We start from the raw sequence: 13,294 nt of genomic DNA, 5'->3' as shown, positions 1-13,294 counted from the left end.
TGATATTTGTCCATACGAAGGACGTGACTCTGGATTCCGTTTTGTGGGAAAGCGCCTCGGCCTCGGCCCACTTTGTGAAGTAATCCACAGCCACTACAGCGAACTTGGTCTGGCCTTTGCCCAAAGGGAAAGGACCAATGATATCTACCCCCCACTGCGCGAATGGCCACGGGGCCGAGATGGGGGTGAGCAGCTCGGGAGGTTGGTGGATTATGTTTCCGTAGCGTTGGCAATTGTCGCAAGTTCTAACGAACTTCTTGGCGTCTTGGCTCAGGGTCGGCCAATAGTATCCTTGTCGGATCACTTTGGCTGACAGCGACCGGGCGCCTGAGTGATTGCCGCACACTCCTTCGTGGATTTCTCTGAGGACGTATAGGCCCTCTTCAGGGGTTAGGCATTTCAATAGAGGCAGGGAAAAGCCGCGTCGGTACAACGCTCCACCTCGGACCACGAACCGAGCTACTTGCCTTGCCAACCTTCTGCGCTCCTTGGGGTCTTGTGGTGAATTGCCCCTAATAAAGTCCACAATCGAGTCCATCCATGAGGACTCTGGAGCGTCGATCTCCATCAGATCTGGCTCTGAGATCGAGGGATTATCTAAGATCTCGACGGGGACCGACCTGGCCAGGTCGGCCTCGTACGCTGATCCTAACTTGGTCAAGGCGTCGGCATTAGAATTTTCTGGTCGGGGAACCCGGCTTACTTCGTAAGTTCGAAATTGGACGAGGTACGATCTGACCTTCCCAAATACTTCTCCATTCGGGTGTCCCTGGCTTGGTACTCTTCCGTGATCTGGCTCACAACCAGCTGGGAGTCGCTGAAGATCTCAACACAAGAGGCCCTCAATGCTCTGGCGATTCGTAGACCGACAATAAATGCTTCATACTCAGCCTCGTTATTGGAAGTCCGGAAGCCGAACCTCAAGGCATACTCGAATCGCTCGCCTCCTGGTCTGAGCAAGAGGACCCCGGCCCCGCACCCCTTCTCATTGGAGGATCCATCGACATAGATTGTCCATGGTAGGTCGGACTCGCCAGGCTCGGAAGGTGGTGTGAGCTCGGCTATGAAGTCTGCCACTGCTTGCCCTTTCAACGCAGCTCTGGGTTCGAACTGGATGTCGTACTCACTTAGCTCCATTGCCCACTTCATCAGGCGTCCAGAAGCTTCTGGCTTATGGAAGATGTTTTTTAGGGGCAAGTTAGTGAGCACCACCACAGTATGGGCTTGGAAGTATGGTCTAAGCCGTCGGGCCGAGGTGACTAAAGCGAGAGCCAACTTTTCCATCTGAGGGTATCTAGTCTCGGCTTCGGTCATAGCCTTGCTTGTGTAGTAGACCGGGTTTTGCCGCGCTTCCTCTTGCCTGATTAGGGCCGAGCTGACGGCACTGTCAGACACTGCTAAGTACGATTGGAGCTTGTCCCCTAGCAGGGGCTTGGCGAGCAAAGGTGCCGAACAGAGGTAGCTCTTCAATTGCTGAAATGCTTGTTCGCACTCTGCTGTCCATTCAAACGGCCCTTTCTTTCGTAGGACTTTGAAGAAAGGGAGGCACTTATCTCTCGATCTTGAAACAAACCGGTTCAGGGCTGCAATCCTGCCATTGAGGCACTGAAGCTGTTTTAGCGTTTTGGGTGCCTCCATCTCGAGCACGGCTTTAATCTTTTCGGGGTTGGCCTCGATCCCCCGGTGGTTCACCATGAAGCCAAGGAATTTTCCCGAAGAGACTCCAAAGGCACATTTAGCTGGGTTGAGCTTCATTTGATATGTCCTTAGAACCTCGAAGGCTTCGGTCAGATCGGAAAGATGCGACTTAGACCGGTTGCTCTTGACGAGCATGTCGTCCACATACACTTCCATATTCCGGCCGATCTGCTTGGCGAACATTTTGTTCACCATTCTCTGGTAGGTCGCTCCTGCGTTCTTTAAACCGAAGGGCATGACCTTGTAACAGTACAGACCTTGGTCTGTTATGAATGCAGTATGATCTTGATCTGGGACATGCATCTTGATTTGGTTGTACCCAGAGTAGGCGTCCATGAAGGTGAGCAGTTCGTGCCCGGCTGTGGCGTCTACGAACTGATCAATCCTCGGCAGTGGGAAGCAATCTTTCGGGCATGCCTTATTTAAGTTCGTTATGTATTCAGCTTTCAAAAGTTTGCTAACTTCCTCAACAATTACATCACTCCTCTCCTTGTTCATAGGTCTTCTTTTTTGCTTTACAGGTCGGAATGATGGATCTATGCTGAGGCGATGCGTCATAATCTTTGGGTCAATGCCAGGCATGTCCTCGTGAGACCACGCAAAGACGTCCGAGTTGGATTTGAGGAAGTGGATCAGCTCCTCTCTGTCGGTGGCCCCCAGATTGGTTCCTATGCTTACTTGTTTCTCGGGACTAAGCAGAGGAACAAGCTCGAGCTCCTCAGTGGGTGCAGCAAACTCCCTCCTCGGCAGGTCTGCCTCGAACTCGAGCGTCCCATCCCCACTGGCGAGAGTTTCGATGGTGCAGACCGATGTGCCTTTGAGCGCGGAGGCATAGCACTCCCTCGAAGCGGTCTGTTCTCATCGGACCGTGCCCTCGCCATTGGGGGTGGAATACTTCAAAACTTGATGAAGTGTTGAGGGAATGACCCGAAATGAGTGGATGATGGGTCTCCCAAAGATGGCGTTATAGGCCGATCTACCGTCAATTACCACGAACTCGGCCATTTGGGTGACCTGAGTTTGGTCCTGCCCAAGTGTGACCGGCAAGTCGATGCAACCCTCTGGGATGACCGATTCTCCAGAGAACCCAACGAGCGGTGTCGGGCTTTTCTTCAGTTGCGACCTTGTCCATCCCAGGGCGAGGTAGGTCGGTAAGGACAGGATGTTAGCAGATGCGCCTCCGTCTACCAGCACCCTCCTGACCACCACACGATCAATCAAGGGAGCGATCACAAATGCATCATTGTGGGGCAGGTGGACCTCCTCCAAGTCTGCACCGTTGAAGGTGATTGGGCAGGTCAGCCTCTGCTCCCTGATGATGCACACCCCGCGCCTGGCTGCACGAGCTAACTCCTTTCTTTTATGTCCGGACTGACCCCCGCTTGGCCCTCCGAAAATGGTATTGATGACCGCAAGTCGGTCAGTGCGTCGGGGCGGCGTCCTCGAACGCTTCCACTCTTCCTTTTTCTCTGCTGAGCTGGTCTTGGGCTTTCCCACAAATTTCTTGAAGTAGCCATCTTGAATTAGATCCTCAATTTGGCGCTTCAACTCCCAGCAGTCCGATGTGTTGGCCGTGCTCCCGATGGAAGCGGCAATACTTGTCCTTGCAACAGCTAGATTAACAAAAAATAGGTAATTTCAACAGCACAACTCAGATCTAGCATGATTTGGAAGTAAAAATGTAAAGAACAAAGAAGAACAACATGCTCTCGGGTATAGCAGTTTTACAGAACAGAATGTCAATTTTTGAACTTTTCACTCAGAAGCAAATTGAATCAGAAGATATACTAGAAGACAAAGTTGTAGATAAGACAGAGATCTACAAACTCATAGAAGACAACAAGACGAAAAGAAGAATGGAAATGACACTTTTTTGTATTTTAGATACGTGGACAGAATGTAACGAGATGAACAATAAGAACAAAAATTTCAAAACAAAGAACAAGAAGAGCAATACGAAAACGGAAACATATATCCGATCTAGAGCCTAGTGCTCTGATACCAAATGATAAGAAAACAATAGCCAATTGGATCTAAGAACCCTTATGGTTATGCAAACCTCTAGATCACAAATGCTAAAACCCCCAAATCGAGATGATGTCAACCCAAGGAAGAAGTTAGAACGGATTTACCTTGATGATCAATATCAAGAGTAGAGAAAACTTGTTTCTAAACTCAAGATTCGAACCAGTCCACAAATAGCTTGATCAAGACTACTTGAATGATTCTAGCATGCAAATCTAACACTCAAGAATTGCAAAGAAAAACAAGCTCTAGGCTTTTTGAAGCAAAATAGCAACTTCATTCAATCATCAAAATCTCAAATCTCAAATCTGTTTTTCCAAGGGAACAAGCTAGGCTATTTATAGCCTCCAAAACAACCCTTCAAGTAACCTAAAAGAATTGTAAAGGTTGTAACTCCCTACTACATCAATACCATAACCACCACTAACACAAATAAAACTTAAAACACATAAATGAAATGTTTAAAACTGAAAATACAATTAAACATGCTTTAAATCCGAGAATGAAACTCCTCCACCATAAAACCAAGAGTTTGTAACCCTTCAAGAGTGAATGAACTGGAGTTTGAACTACTTTCAAGTACTTTGAAGTCTTGTTCATTTAATGCATCTTGAGTTCAACTTAGACTTCCATTAATGCAACTTGAGTTTGTAGTAAATGAAGTTGAACTTGTTCTTGACTTCATTCAATGCCACTTGAGGTTGCCATAAATGACACTAGAGTGCATTTAATGCAACTCCAATTTGTTGTTAACTTGGACATAGGATTCTCCAGCAACTTCCTTTAACTCTTTGAAGACTAAGACACTTTGGTTCATATCACTAGAACTTCATCGAGGGCTAAAGCTCAATTATAGTTGGTGCATGCAGATATATGTGGTCCTGCAAGAACTTCACCTCTCACCAATAAAAGATATTTCAAATTATTTGTTGACAATTTTATAGGAATGATGTTGATTTCTTTCTTTAGGCTTTTGCTACTTTTCTTCAACCTAAAGCTCTTGTTGAAAACCAAAGTGGCAAAAAGTTCAAATTTTATGAACAAATTCTAAAGGCAAGTTCATTTACAAGTCATTCATGTACTACTGCATGGAGATGGTATAATGAGGTAACTCGCGGTTCATTATAGTCCACAACAAAGTGGTATTGCTGAAAGGAAGAATCGAACCATTGTGGAAATGGCACGAAACATGTTCAAGGCCAAATGTTTTCCAAATAATTTGTGGGCAGAAGCTGTCAATACAGTTGTCTATATACTCAATCGGTGTCCTTCCAAAGTAATAAAAGATAAAACTCATTTCGAAGCATGAAAAAAGAAGAAAAGCCTGTTGTTGATCACTTCAAAGTTTTTGGTTGTCTAGCTTATTCCCTTGTTCTTTCTTGAACAAGAGAGAAGTTTGATAAAGAAAAAGAGCTAAATACTTATTCATCAGCTATAACAATGAATAAAAGGGATATCGATTACTAAACCTCGAGACAAATGAATTGTCGATATCAGGAGATGTAATATGTCATGAAATGGCCACATGGGATTTTGAGATTAATGTGATTCTTAACCTTCCCAACAATACGAAAGTATTTTCAAGAGCCTGATTGACAACAAGTTTCTCAAAATTTATGTAACCAAGGAGTTCTCCGTCAACTCAAACAAGATCGCCAGTTAAAGCTACGTCAAATCAGGATAGCTCATAATCTCCCCTAAGAAGAATACGATCTTTGCAAGATATTTATGCTTCAAGTGAACATTTTTGCATGTTTTCCTGTGAGCCAATGATGCAGTTGTTGGGTGTGTTGCCCTAAACTCGTAGTTTGTAATTAATGTAAAAACAAATTTATATTCAATAAAGTTTTCTTCAATCAATTTGTTATTGAATTCATTGCATTGCATTGTCTAAATCCAATAAACTAAACATCCAAGGTTATTATCATGTAATTGGGACAGTATATATACTGGGAATATATTTGATATACAATCGATATACAAGTGGATAATGTTCCAGGAATAGCCTATAGGGTCTATAGTATATGGATAAGGCTAGGTACCTTATCCTGGCAACACTATGGATACGGCCCACTTTGTAAATGTTACAGACGAACGTGTGGAGACATGCAAGTGAGGGTATCCTATACAATGAGTTTGTATAAGACCAGACCGCGAAATAGTCAATCTTTAGATGTAACACCGTTAATTAACAGATTTCTATTTCTTAGGATGACTAGACAACTCATTCTCAATTTTGAGTGAGTTATGGACTCCTGCCCGTGAGGGCTCGTCCTTTGATTTGTATGGGTGAGAGTGGCCCGAGTTGCCGACTCAATATTCTTACCATTTTGGGGACGAGACCGAGTGAGGAGCTGAAAAAATAACTTCACAAGATGAAATTCACTCCTTCCCGACTTTCGGGGAGTAGATGAGTGTTCTCTTAAATGTTGACTTTGGGATTTGACAAGGGGCCCCACCCTCTCACTGGCTTGAGAGGGACTTTCGGTTAATCGTCGAACCAGGACCGGGTTATTCATTAGAGGAGCAGTGGTATTTAAAGAGTAAGATGAAACCAATGGGTAAAACGGTAATTTGACCCACCTGTGGTTAGGAACGCTCATGAAGGATTGACTTGCCATTAATGGTCGTATATCCGTGGACACGAGAACATTATGCAGTAAGAACAGTGCAGCAGCGGATTTTTAGTGGAGTGACCCGTAGTTAACGAATGTTGATTAACTCGGTTAATGAGTTTAACCAATTAATCTCGTATTGTTTGAGCTTTTCATCTACAGGTCCCATTGCTAACTCACAACGGGGTAAAATGAGGATCAAGAATTATGAAGTAATTTGAAATGTTCAAATTATATAAGGGAATGTGTAAAATGTATATTGATTCATTAATTATATATATATATATATATATTAATCTTGGATAAATATTCAAAATTAATACTATATATTAATGAGAGAAGTGTTTGCACATGATTCAAATAATTAATATGAATTGATTCATATTAAAACTATACGTTATACAAGAGAGAGTTTTTTTTTCGTTAATATGATTCAAATATATAGTTTTAACTAAATAGGTGATATTTAATTAAAAGATAAATAATTAATTGTTAATTATTTATGTATTTATTTAATTAATATTAATATTTGATTAATTAATTATTAATTAGATTAATAATTAATAATTAAATAATTAGTTATTAATTAGATTAATAATTAATTAAATTAATAATTAAGTAAATTAATTTAATTTAAATATAATTAATTAATTAGATTATTTTGTTAATTTAATTAATTTTATAATTAAATAAAAAAATCAAATGAACTCACCCCATAAATGCAGGGGAGTGATGACGTGGCGTAACTCCCCATGTCATTTGATTTTAACTGCACAACAGTTCTGCAAACCTTCTAGTTGTTCAACCTGCAAAGAAAAAAAAGGGACAGAAGAGAAGATTCTCTCTACTGTTAAACTCTCTCAATCACCGAATTCCCTGTCGGTTCCCACACAATTGGATCTTCGCCGGAGTCATAGCAATGAAGGCCGTGGTGGTGTTCGCTTATAATCACTAGAGGAAAGGTTATTCAAAAGTGAGTTTATTTTCCCCTATATTTCAATTTTGTTTTCTGGGTTTTGTTCCTAAAAATTCCAGAACAAAGATCCATATTTCCGCTACGGGACTTACGTCCTGGTATTAGAGCCAGGTTTACGTTCTAAATTTTTTGGGATCAAAATTACACAAAATGGTGGGTATTTCTCCATTTTTGAAATCTGGGTTTTGCGAGTTGGATGTTTGCGAGTTTTGGCATGTAGATAACGTTTTCCTTCTTGATTTGATCATGTAAGGGCCCGATGTTTTGAGCATTATGTTTCTGTATCGAGTCTGTAAGTCCAGGTCCCCCGAAAGCTGTTCGTGGCATCGGATTGGGCGGAGTTTTGTAAAAAACAGCGAGGAAGACGAAGCAGTCCGTGTAGAAAGCGCCATAGCGCTGCCCAAGGACAGCACATAGTGCCACGGCGCTGCAATGTAGCGCTGCAGCTTCTGCTGTTAGCTGCAGCAGCACCGTGGCGCTGTCCTTTTGTGCTGCAACTCTGTCTCGGGTGTTTTCCGATGTGTTCCGCCGTCCCAGTTTGCAGTTCGAGTGCTGTTTTGGGCGTTTTCTTCGTTTTTTTTAATTATACATTTATTTGCTTTCTTGGGATGCCAAAATTCGGTCCAACTTTGCTATTTAATTATTTTATGCATTTTGAATGTATATTGCATGATGTATACCATATAGTTTTAAAATCCCACCATATGATACATGCATAATATGTATATTTTATATATAGTATGTATGTATGATCATGAATCATATAGTTATAATTGTTATAGTGTATGAATGCTTGTTTTATTTTCATGAGTAATTAATATAAGTGTTGTATTAATTAGATGAAAATAAAGGTGCATGGAGCATGATATTACTTTAGTTAATATAATCGTTATATTAATGTATGTCGTCAATACATGTTTATTGTTTTAATTTCTTAAATTTTATAAGAGTTATAAAATTTGGTAGATAGAAATTAAAATATATAATAAAGAGTTGCATGCAAACATAGGGTCTAAGTTAATTAATTTTAAAGGGGTTTAAAATTAATTGAGCCTCAGGTTATATCTTCTAATATGATTAGGGGTAGTCTTTTATTTTGTTTTAACTAGGTTTAAAATGAAATGATAAAAGACTAAATATAACATATTGCCTATAAGGGAACCCTGTCTAAGGAAGATTCTGTCTAGGTTGAGGTATTTAAGTTGACCGTAAGGGAACACCTCTACCTGGGAACGGACCTGGGGTTGAATTAGTCAATATTTTATATACATGCCATTAGTTTATTAAAACGTTTGATAAACTAAAACATTAGTGTACAACTTCCAATATAAATAGTTATATTGGGCCGACTAAAAATTCACTTAGTTAATTTTACTTAGACGGGATTTAACTAAGTAATATACTCTAGTCTTAGAATAATAAGTGGGAGCAAAAGGGAATGTGTTATATGCCACATATATTTTTTATATACAATGTATATATGACATTTGTTTTCTCACGTTTCTCCTTTATATTCACACTGTGAATTCCATGCATGGTTCAATATTGAGGTGAACGGAGATAGTATTCATAGTAAGTGGGAGAAGGACGTGTGACAACACATCCTATGGTCTCCACCATTGGTTTGCACCGTGAGAATTCATACATGACCTGCATGTCGTCCTGGTGCGACCATCCCTATGGAGGGTTCATTGTATGAAATTGAAACCAACGCAAACTCCAGAAATGGATAAGAGTTTCTTATATTTTGCTCCAATATTTTCATTCCCTATGGCGGGAATTATTAGAGCGGACCTCTGAGATCCGAAAATGGTGGGTCACACTTACGGGGAGTTGTTACGCTAGTTAGCAATTCCTTGAACGAATAAACGATGACTAAAGGTTATAGGAATAAGAGTTATTCTGGTGTAAGATTTAGTTGAGAACGTTTCAGTTCAGTGAAGGGGTAGTTGTCGGCCTTACGGTGGCTGTTGCTCTAAACCACTGAAGCATCGTTGTAAAACAGTTTAGTTAGGGTGCTTAATTACTTTCGCTAAAATTTGATTGAGTTTAAAGGATAATGCATCAAACTTATATAGGTTTGTTTTTATTTTAAGCATGTCTACTTTTATAATTGCTTTGTTAGCTACTGAAAAACTTAACGGCGAGAAATAAAAACAATGGAAATCGAACCTAAACACTATACTTGTGATAGATGATCTTAGGTTCGTCTTACAAGAGAATTGTCCTCAAGCTCCTGCGCCTAACACCACTGTGGCAGTGCGTAACGTCTATGATAGATGAATCAAGGCCAATTAGAAGGCCAAGGTCTACATCTTGGCGAGCATATCTGATGTTCTTGCTAAGAAGCACGAGGACATGGTCACAACAAAGGAGATCGTGGACTCGCAGTAGAGCATGTTTGGACAACCGTCCTCACAGGCTCGGCATGAAGCCCTTAAGTTCATTTACAACTTTTGCATGAAGGAGGGCTCCTCAGTGCGAGAACACATTCTCAACCTGATGGTCCACTTTAACGTGGCAGAGTCGAACGAGGCCGTCATAGACGAGCAGAGTCAGGTCAGCTTCATTCTGGAATCTCTTCTGAAGAGTTTCCTGCCATTCCGTAGTAATGTTGTTATGAATAAGCTGGAGTACACTCTTACCACGCTATTAAACGAGCTGCAGACCTACCAGTCTCTTATGAAAGGTAAGGGACAAGAAGGGGAGGCAAATGTTGTCACCTCAAATAGGTTCAACCGAGGTTCGTCCTCTGGAACCAAGTCTGCGCCCTCTTCTTCTCTAAGTAAGATTTTCAAGAAGAAGAAGGCTGCTGGTAAGCGGTCTAAACCTGACTCCGATGCTGCCGCTGCCAACAAAGGAAACTGTTTCCACTGTAACATGGACGGGCATTGAAAGTGCAATTGTCCGAAATACCTGATCGAGAAGAAGAAAGCCAATGAAGGTAAATATGATTTACTTGTTTTGGAAACTTTTTTAGTGGAGAATGATTACTCTTCCTAGATACTTGATTCAGGAGCCACCAAACATGCTTCTTCTTCATTTTCGGGAATTAGTTCCTGGAGGTAGCTTGAACCCGGAGAGATGACTCTCATGGTCAGAACGAGAGAACTTGTCTCAATTGTGGCAGTAGGAGAGCTTAAATTGTGTTTAAACAAGAAATCATATATTTTATTAGATAATGTATATGTTATTCCTAAAATTAAGAGGAACTTGATTTCTATTTCTTGTCTATTAGAATAATTGTAGTCTGTTTCTTTTTCTATGAATGAAGTGTTCATTTCCAGAAATGGTGTTAACATTTGTTCTGCCAAATTAGAAAACAACTTGTATGTGATAAGACCAACCGTAACTAAAGCAGTTTTAAATACTGAGTTATTTAAAAATGATAAAACTTGAACTAAAAGGCAAAAAGTATCCCAAAGAAAATACCTATCTTTGCACTTAATATTAGGTCACATTAATTTAAATAGGATTGGGAGGTTGGTTAAGAATGAGATTCTAAGTGAGTTACAAGACGATTCTTTACCACCATGTTAACCTTGTCTTGAAGGCAAGATAACTAAAAGACCTTTTACTGGAAAAGGTTATAGAGCGGAAGACTTAGAACTTATACATTCAGACCTTTGTGGTTCGATAAATGTTAAAGCTCGAGAAGGGTATGAATACTTCATCTCTTTTATAGATGATTATTCAAGGTATGGTTATCTATACTTGATGCAACACAAGTCCGAAGCTCTTCAAAAGTTCTGTATTTGGGGATGTCCGGCACACGTGCTGATGACTAACCCAAAGAAATTGGAACCTCATTCAAAAGTATGCCTATTCGTAGGTTACCCGAAAGAGACGACAGATGGTTTTTTCTTCGGTCCTCAAGATAACAAAGTGTTTGTATCGACAAATGCCACCTTCTTAGAAGAAGACCACGTTCGAGATCATAAACCATGAATTACGGTAGTGACAAACGAGATTTCTGAACAAGATACAAACACGTCAATAAGAGTTGTTGATCAAGCTGGCACTTCAACAAGAGTTGTTAATGAAGCCATCACATCACGTCAGTCACATCTACCTCAAGAAGTGAGGGTGCGTCGGCGTAGTGGGAAGATTGTATCACAACCTGACCGCTATGTAGGTTTAACTGAAACCCAAGTTGTCATACCCGATGACGGCGTCGAGGATCCATTGACCTATAAACAGGCAATGCAAGATGTGGACAATGACAAATGGGTCAAAGCCATGGACCTGGAAATGGAGTCTATGTACTTCAATTCTGTTTCGGAACTTGTAGACCAACCTGATGGGGTAAGACCCATAGGGTGGAAATGGATATACAAGAGAAAACGAGACGCCGAAGGAAAGGTACAGACCTATAAGACGAGACTTGTGGCGAAAGGCTACACACAAAGGGAATAGGTGGAATATGAAGAAACTTTCTCCCGTGTAGCTATGCTCAAGTCCATAAGAATACTTTTATCCATTGTCACATATTATGACTATGAGATTTGGCAAATGAACATCAAGACTGCCTTTATGAATGGCAATCTTGAAGAAAGTATTTACATGTCTCAACCCGAGGGGTTCATACCTCAAGGTCAAGAGCAAAAGGTTTGCAAGCTTAAACGATCGATATACATATTAAAACAAGCATCTCGATCTTGGAACACAAGGTTTGATACTGTGATCAAATCTTATGGTTTTGACCAAAATATTGATGAACTTGTGTATACAAGAAGATCATCGACAACATCGTAGCCTTCTTAGTGTTGTATGTAGATGATATCCTACTCATTGGGAATGAGTAGGATACCTCACTGACATAAAGAAGTAGCTAGCTACTGAGTTCCAAACGGGAGATTTGGGGGAAGCTCAGTATGTCCTTGACATCCAAATTATAAGGGATCGCAGGAACAAAACGTTAGCCCTATCTCAAGCAACTTATATTGACAAGATGCTTGTTCGATATTCGATGCAGAATTCCAAGAAAGGCTTACTGCCCTTCAGGCATGGAATTCATCTGTCTAAGGAACAATGTCATAACACACCTAAAGAAGTTGAGGATATGAGACGCATACCCTATGCTTCAGTAGTGGGCAGCCTGATGTACGCTTTGTTGTGCAGTAGGCCTGACCTTTGCTACGCAATAGGGATGGTCAGTAGGTATCAATCCAACCAAGGTTATAATCACTGGACTGCTGTTAAGGGAATCGTCAAGTATCTAAGGAGAACGAGGGACTACAATCTCGTGTATGGCTCTAAAGATTTGATCCTTACAGGATACACTGACTCTGACTTCCAAACAGACAAGGATTCAAGGAAATCCACGTCGGGGTCAGTATTCACTCTTAACGGAGGAGTGGTAGCTTGACAAAGCATCAAACAAGGATGCATAGCAAACTCCATGATGAAGGCTGAGTACGCTGCAGCTTGTGAAGCAGCAAAAAAGTGGTTCGGCTTAGGAAGTTCTTGACCGATTTGGAAGTCGTTCCAAATATGAACTTGCCCACCACACTTTACTGTTCACAGTGGTGCTGTGGCAAATTCGAAAGAACCTCGAAGCCACAAGAGAAGCACATCGAAAGGAAGTACCACTTAATATGGGAAATAGTGCAATGAGGGGATGTGATCGTCACAAAGATCGCTTCGTAGCACAAAATTGCTGATCCTTTTACGAAGGCACTCACGCTAAAGTGTTTAAGGGCCATCTAGAAAGTGTAGGTCTACGAGCATTGTACAGTTAGTCTGGGGCAAGTGGGAGAAAGTGTAACGGGTATAGTGTATGCCTAGTTTATTGTATTTTCCCTTTGCTTTATGATTATATACACCCTACTAGAGTTTAGTTCAAGTGGGAGTTTGTTGGGTGTGTTGCCCTAAACTTCTAGTTTGTAATTAATGTAAAAACAAATTTATATTCAATAAAGTTTTATTCAATCAATTTGTTATTGAATTCATTGCATTGTGTTGGGACTTTCTCTACCTT

Source organism: Momordica charantia (assembly GCF_013281855.1).
Source record: "Momordica charantia cultivar OHB3-1 chromosome 8 unlocalized genomic scaffold, Mcharantia_2.0 BLBB01000008.1, whole genome shotgun sequence".
NCBI lineage: Eukaryota > Viridiplantae > Streptophyta > Magnoliopsida > Cucurbitales > Cucurbitaceae > Momordica > Momordica charantia.
This window is presented reverse-complemented; position numbering follows the sequence as displayed.